At 44.2% G+C, this 6,839-nt stretch overlaps 1 pseudogene; it reads right to left on the reverse strand.

The window, feature by feature from the left end:
- The window catches only part of LOC119323125, a 9,629-nt pseudogene extending 3,438 nt beyond the window's left edge, over positions 1-6,191 (reverse strand).
- Positions 6,192-6,839: the final 648 nt, after the last annotated feature.

A 6,839-nucleotide genomic window follows, 5' to 3' on the forward strand; every position in this document is an offset into this window, starting at 1 on the left:
GACCAGCGGCTTGGGAGGGAGGAGGCGGGAGGTTGGGGATGGGAAACTTCCCTCCCGCGCGGCGGGGGAAGGGAGTGCGGGTTGGGGTCGAGCGCCCCTCTTCAACCCTCACTTCTACAGATTGAAATTGGGTTTGAGGGTTGGACCCTTACTTTTTTTGAGTGTTTGAGGATTTAGGGTTCTAGTCTTTGTGTTTTTTTTTGTTACAACCCAAAAAAAAGCTGTTATTTTTGAGGATTTGAGGGTTTAGGGATACTACTAGTAATGCTCTAAAGAGTAAAAAGCCAATACACCATTTTGATGTGGGAAAGTGGTGGGAGAGAGAGAGGACGGGAAACAAAGAACGGGAAAAAAAGTGACGGGAAATACGAAACGAGAGAATTAGTGAGAAAGAGAGGGGGGAGAATACAATCTTTACCTAATAATAAAGCAAATTGGATTTCTTTCGTCCGTCATGGCATTTTTCAGAAAAGTCTCTCTATTTCAGAGAATTCAACCCGCAGTCCTGTTTTAATTTAAAATGAATCGTTTTTCATATTTTACACAAAAGTCCCTATGTTTTGTTGAAATCAACCCACAGTCTGAATTTAAGTCACATCCGAACCGTTATTTTACATTTTTTGAAAACCCCCCTGATGTTTTAGGTAATTCATCCGCGGATCATATTTAAGTCAAACAATGTTTTTTTAAATCATCCATATCTTTTAAACCGTAATTCCGATTTGAACATGTTATATATGAAATTAGATTAGAAAAATATGTAAAATATGAATATTAGATTATTTTCACCTGTTAAGTATTTTTAAATATTATTTTGGAATATATTTAAGTCAAATAAATGATTTTCTAAATTATTCGTATCTTTTAAACCGTAACTTTGATTTTAATATATTATATATGAAATTTTATTAGAAAAATATGTGGAATCTAAATATGATGTTAATTTTACCTGTTAAATATTTTTTAAATATCGTATTGGGAGCAAACTTATAATTTATAGCGTAAGATCCGTTTTCCTTTCGTACCGGCGGCGACCCGGATTGCAAATAAACACCCCACTATAACATATAGGGAAAATAAAACATCGATAACTACACATGCATACCTCTGAAAAATTTCACAGGGGAAAACAACAGATTTCTCATCGCGAGAGTGAGAGAAAACGAGAGAGAGAGAGAGAGGGATGAAGGGAGAGGGAGGAGAGAGGAAGAGAGAGACGCCTTAGGATTAAACATATTCAAATACGTTTTTTTATTTTGTGTGAACACCGAGGCCATCGATGGCGAGGGTGAGAAGGAGGATAAGCGGCAATACAAATATGATGCCTCGCAAAAAATAAAGGAGATGGACCTATTGTGGTCTTGGGTGATGATTGTTGGGTTAAGAGTGCGTGTTATGTTTTCTCTCCCGTTGCAACGCACGGGCTCTTTTGCTAGTAAAACAAAAATAGGGGTAATAGTTAAAAAAATACTTTGTGCATTAAGAAATGGATTTATAATAAACAAAAATGCAAAAGAAAATATAAATTCAAAAGGGTAAGACGAGTGCTATATATCGGGTACTCCGCTTATACCTGTAACTGCATTATGAAAAAGAAAATGTAAATAAGTAAGCCGAGTGTTTTTTTTAATGGGATTACCAATTCTGCATCAAGTGTAAGCAAGTGGGGCACGTGGCCTGAACTTTTTCGAGCCACCCGTGTAAGCCAAGTGTCTTTTACTTCCTGTGCCGACTGTTTTTAACCAAACACTCGACAAAGATGCCACATTACAACCCTTCAAAAAAAAAAGATGCCACATTACAAGTTCTTTTTTAATGGCACATTGCGGAGTATTGGGTTGTTGACGAGTGGTTTTACCAGACACTCGGCTTACTCTCCGTATGCTGAGTATCCGTGAATTCACACTCGGCACACAGCTGAACAATCAGGCAATGACAGTATTTCCTGTAGTCATACCCGTGAATTCACACTCGGCACACAGCTGAACAATCAGACAATGACAGTATTTCCTGTAGTAGAACATGCGTATGCATGGTTTGGATTTAGGGGCGTGTTTGATTCCAGTAGTGAACAGTAGCTGCATTGTATACACATCTCAACCCAGCCTGGCTCAGGAAAAACAGCCTCATATCCATGCATGGCTCGAAACATGTTAGCCAGCTATCTACTCTGCTCAACATGATCTCTGGTCCTAATTTCTGATAGACCATCCTACGCCGCCGTTACACCAGCATGCAAGATGTCCAAAGGTTACGTGCGTTTGCCAACCCAGCAATCACGCACGCCCATGGCACCGGAGTCGAATGGGAAGCCCAATGGCATCATTATCCTCCCAATATAATACTCCCTCCATTCCTAAATATAAGGTGTATAGTTTTTGGCACGAAAATTAAAAAACGCACATGGAGGAAAAATTTCATGAGTTTTGGGCGAGATTACACCTAACTAATTGAGATAAGAAAATAGAGGAGCTTGCCTAATATAAGAAAATGTAATCAAATCCCTAAAAACATTATCTAGGCGAGTGGTGCAGCGGAATACACCTTATATTTTGGACTTTTTCTCAAACATCTATACACCTTACATCAAGGAACGGAGGGAGTAAATTTTTATCTCTGAAAAGAAAAATGATAGACATAGGCCGTACCACAGTGAAAAGGCAACATATATATACCTGGGCCTGGGCCAGCATTTCTCCAAGTTCAGCGGAACGCCAAATAGAAACAATACTGCATTTGCATTGTCAAGAGTGTTGACAGCGAGAAGAGCTGTAACTTCTCCAAGATAAAAAAAAAAGGACACAAAAAAAAACCTTGGGACACCATCGCTACAATCCATAGATCAAAAGCATCAACTTTATACATGCAGACCGGCACCGCGAGCAACTATATGCTTATGTATCACCTCGGAAGATGGAAGGCAGATCAATCTAATGCATTTCGATCTCCTGCGTCGGTACTGTATGGTCAATGTGGCGAGTATCAGACGTGCCAGATGAGCTTGCTATCTCGGCTTTGCACAGAGGGCAGAGTGCATTTATCTTTAGCCATTTGTCCACGCATTCCTTGTGGAAACAGTGTGTGCAGGGAAGTTCACGAAGCTCTTCGTTGTGTGCATACTTGGCGAGGCAGATGCAGCAAACCTGGAAGCACCAAAAAAGGCAAGTCGGTAAGTGCTTGCAACATGGCACTTCCATTTTGCAGCAATAAGCAGGTACAAAAGACACACAAAGGAAACAGGTCAACATACAGCATCTTCAGCAGAAAGCGATCGCTCCTTGTCAGTCCCTGCAGCCACTATACCTCCCTCTTGGCCTTCGGCTTCGTTACCTGAACCATGGCGGCGTTTCTTGGTTTTGAATTTATAAGTCGGCAAAGTATTGATGGATTCTGAAGTGGCCCCTCTTGTATTGTTTGTGTCTTCTCTGAAGCCCATGACAGATATAATGCAGGGGAGACAACAGCATATCATTGCGCAGAGGATGAAAGGCATGGCATACCCAATACAGCTGAAGGTGAGGAACACGATGCATAACCTGGTAGGGGACAACATGAGTAGCAGGGTAAAGAAACAGAACATCAGATCCAAAGAAACAATATATGTACTTACCTGTACAAGTTTGGAGCATCAACAGCCGAAGAACGCCCACCAAATATCCACACATTTCCTACAACAAACCACACGGCAAAGAAACAATCCAAGGCCATCTTGAAGTGATCAAAAAGTGCATTAATCCTGCAAACAAGGGGCATCCGTCATCACTTATAATTTGGTTCATGTTATGACCCATCCATAACAGAACAGAACTATGGACTTTGTAGTATATTCATCATAAGTATTCATCGTAAGTAGATGCGTGGAGGACAGGCATAAACTAGCTCCCATATACCGTAGCCTAGCTGAGAGCAGCATCTAGTAATATTTTCCTGGTCAAATAGCAAAAACAGCAAAGCTAGCCAGTTTCAACCATATAATAATTCAACAGAAGTTCCCTATGATACAGAAATGCATTTGTGAGCTGTAACAGAGTGAATTTCACATGCCAGCTATGACCATTTCATATAAAACCAACAACATATTGAGGACTATTCATGCAAAAAGACAACAATGTACCTTGGGTTAGCCAGAACTGCATTTCGTGCAGCATTCCTTCGTCGTTCTGATACACTTGCAGGAGTGGGCTCAGTCGAGTTGTTCTGCGAGGAGCCCTGAAGTGAGTGTGCTGGCTCATTCTCACCGTTCACGATATTACGGTGTATATAGCGCCAATAAAGATGTGGCAAAGTGGCAAAACAACCGACTGTGTAACCTATGACCCACTCAAACAATGGAGCTTGTGGATGTTCCTTCCTTGACAGGGATAGCACAACAATGGCAGCAACAATTTGGCTAACGTTAACGATAACTTCAACCGAAATCCATAGTCCAGAGTTCAAAGGGCTCCTATGTCGCCGACCATAGTTATCACGTCTCCTAGTGCCTGAAGCACTGTCTGCATGAGGAGGACCTATTGCTGCTGGTGGCTGCAAGGCAGACGTTGCAGCTCTTGTTGTAGGTCTATCCACAGGATTCAACTCTTCATGGTTCTCTCTACCAACACTGTGCGATGCCGAGGCCGAAGGACCGCTATCCCTTGGAATATCAATTACATGTTCATGACCACTTACCCCTGTTGTTTGTTCCATCCCAGATTGCATAGCAGTATGACCTTGAATTTTGAAGAATATGATAAGCTAAGCTCTTCAGTATTCAGAAGTAACAAAGGATGGAGGCAAGCTGCCACATTTCAATGCCCTCCTGCTATCTATGTTCTAACAAAGGATTTGTGTGCACGCTTCAACAGAGAATCCAAAGCTTCAAACTAGTCTCTCGGTTAATATTATCAATGATAGTTGTCCTGCAACAGTAATACGAAAAACGCATTAGTGTGTCACCATTTGCACACACGAAAGAGCACCATCTTCAAACATAATGAAACCAATAAGCTACTAAAATGAATATATCATATTCACATGTATCCGGAATTTTTGCCTAAAGAAAATATGTTGTCCTCAAAAGATAAGTGTGATCAGGATGAACCAATAAAACTCTACAAATGTTAACAAGTGAAAACAGATATCATTATAAAGTTTAATTACTTGAAGCACGGGTTAATATAGAAATAATGACAATGGGATCCGGCTGAGGCCTAGAACATGATGCCTCTTGCAATGGAAGATAGGGATGTTAAGGGACGATAAATACGCCTAGGGTAATATGACCTATGACGTAGCGAAGACAGACAATTGTGTGCATATGGGTCAAGTGAGCAAGGCAAGGAGCAGCAAACCAGTGAAAACTGTGAAATGATGGTAATCAGCAATCACGTTCGTGTGAGCCTCATAGGAGCATGAATCCAAATAGGCATCACTGGCACTTAAACCCTGAACAGCAATGCATAAACAGTACACATGAAACCGACAACGATCAATCTGTCTAAAAAATCGACCCAATAACAGGCACAGCGACAGAGAGTAGTATTTCACCCTCTTATCAACTCCACACTGGCACCGTGCCACATGATATTGCAAGATTACCGGGAATCAACTACATGGACCGTACTACATTGACAGCAGAACACCTAAATTTGAGAATTCTCGCAGATCCGGTCAACCGAGGGCGTATGAACACAAAAGCCACCGCCGATTTGACAAACAAATCGCCCGATCCGCACAAACAAGTCGCACGGGAGATACGATTGAGGGTTGAGATCGTTACCGCAGCCCTCGAGTGGCGCCGCGGAGGGTAGATCGACGGACAGACAGCCGGTACTCCCCTGGCGCGACCCCGGCGAACTGAGCGCCGACGGCGTGAGGAGCAGCGGCAGGGAAGGGGGAGGCGACGCCGGGTGACCTGGCGGAGCTGGCGGCGGGGAGAGGACTGGCACAGGGAGCAGGAAAAAGGCGACTGTGAGGGCGAGGAGGAGGAGTAAGCGCGGGTGGGGATAAAGGAGGAGTGTCAACCCTAGCCTGTCTACTACTCACTGTGCAAGGCAGCTCGCGCGGCGCGCGAAGGACGGCGGAATCCGGCGACCGGGCGGCGCGAGGAGTGCCGCTGGGCCAGTCGGCTGCGCGCGGCGGCGATCGGGCCTGCGGGCGGGCGGCGGCGAGGAGTGGGCTTCGCGCGGTGCGGTGGGGAGGGCGGAGACGGGGAGGGGTTGGTGGCGAGGGTCTTAACCCATCTCGGATTGGGGAATATAATGGAGGATGACGATGCCTTCTCCTTCCCGCAAAGCTAGAGCGGCGAGCGGGCCGGAATGGGCCGCCAGGGCCTCAAGTTTCCGTAAATGGGTACGCGCCGGCCGCGCCCGGGCCGCTAGGCGACAGCAGGCGGGCCGGGCCAACGAGCCCTCGCGCGGCGGACCTAATCGAGTCCTCGCGCGGTCTCGAAAAGAAAAGAAAACCGATTAGCGTCCGGGCCTAACCTAACCTTGCCGGGAATGTGAAGGTGCCCCTCACAAAAAATGTGAAGGCTTTCTCAAAAAAAAAAAAAATGTGAAGGTGCCACTCTCGAGTGCAGACGCGTCTTTGCTACATATAAAATGAATTCTGAAAAAAAAAACTTGAAAAATGAAGACGCGTCTGCTGACGCAACAATATTGGAAAGTAGGTTGGGCCTCCTGCCTTGCAGTACGTGGACATCGTCCTTATTGTCAAAAAAAAAAGTGGACATCGTCCTCATCGTCACCGATTAGTGTGATATGCCGATTGACTGTGAGCTCAAACACTTTAAAATGAACTAGTTTTGACTTTGAGAAGGGACACTAGTACTTCCATTTAAAAACATATTGCTACATGAT

The sequence above is a fragment of the Triticum dicoccoides genome, chromosome 6B (assembly GCF_002162155.2).
Source record: "Triticum dicoccoides isolate Atlit2015 ecotype Zavitan chromosome 6B, WEW_v2.0, whole genome shotgun sequence".
NCBI lineage: Eukaryota > Viridiplantae > Streptophyta > Magnoliopsida > Poales > Poaceae > Triticum > Triticum dicoccoides.